Here is a 1203-nt window from a genome sequence, read left to right on the forward strand (position 1 = left end):
GCCCCCCCCCCCTGACCCCGGTCTCTCTCCTCTCTAATCAAAACAAGGTAGCATTGAAAAGACACACTAATCCACGCGTGAAACAAGTGTGCCTAGCTGCAACTGCCAAGACCAACTTCGGTACGTGTTAGTCTTTCTAAATCATGCTTTACGTCTTACGCTGTTTCCAAGCAAGGATACGGCACTGTAAGCCAAATGCGTGGATAAACAATTGCCGTCCTCTGTCTTTTCAGCCAGGACATATCGATCACTGACAATGTTCAACAATGTTTTATTCATGCTCACCATGAAGCGAGTATGAAAGCAAAACAATTTGCTTTGTTGTCGTTGTGGTTGTAGATTATTTTTCTTCGAAAACAGAAATACATCAATAAAAATGACGGCTAATTAGTGCCAGGTAAAAAAGAAGATTCATAGAAGTACCAGAGGGAGAGTATAAGATTAGAACCTGCAATGCTTTGCTAAATACTTTCAGCTCACAGCATTTAAAGAAATAAAACATTCAATCCATGGACCTGAATGAATAGCAACAAACGAAAAAGGGGTAAAAGACGATAGTTTGTACAATGCACCAACAAAATACTGACATTTAGGGTCGAGGGGGTAGGGAGACATACATGCAAATCTTTGACAGTTGATATTTTTGCTCCTTCTTAGATTATCTAAGTATCAAGGATCGATTTGTTTGAACATATCTTTGCAGGGGTAAATAATAATTAATTCTCAGTACACGAATAATGCATCGGTACAAAACTTTCACTAGACGCTACCCTCGGTGGCTTTGCCTACGAAAAAAACCTTAGGTCTGTATGTAAAAAGACTAATCTTCAGTACGATATTATTTTTAGTCACATGATGTTTTCTTTAGAGGTTGGAAAGTTTAATGTAAACCTTATCCCAGACAGAATATAACTTTCCATATCAGTTGTTGACAAATAGAATAACTGTGCCCACGGAATCGTGTTTTCTCGTAATCCGACACTCGGAGCAAAACATACGAGTCAGCTGTTGGGCTTGTGTGGGGCAATAGAAATAAGTAGCCTACATGTATTATATTATAAGTGCATCAAGTTCATAGGGGTGTGTGTGTGTGTGTGTGTGTGTGAGTCGGGGCGGAGGGAGAGAGAGAGAGAGAGAAACACACACACACACACACACACACACACACACACACACACACGTACACGCAAGCACGCTCGCACG

Source organism: Aplysia californica, unplaced genomic scaffold (assembly GCF_000002075.1).
Source record: "Aplysia californica isolate F4 #8 unplaced genomic scaffold, AplCal3.0 scaffold00260, whole genome shotgun sequence".
NCBI classification, from domain to species: Eukaryota; Metazoa; Mollusca; class Gastropoda; order Aplysiida; family Aplysiidae; genus Aplysia; species Aplysia californica.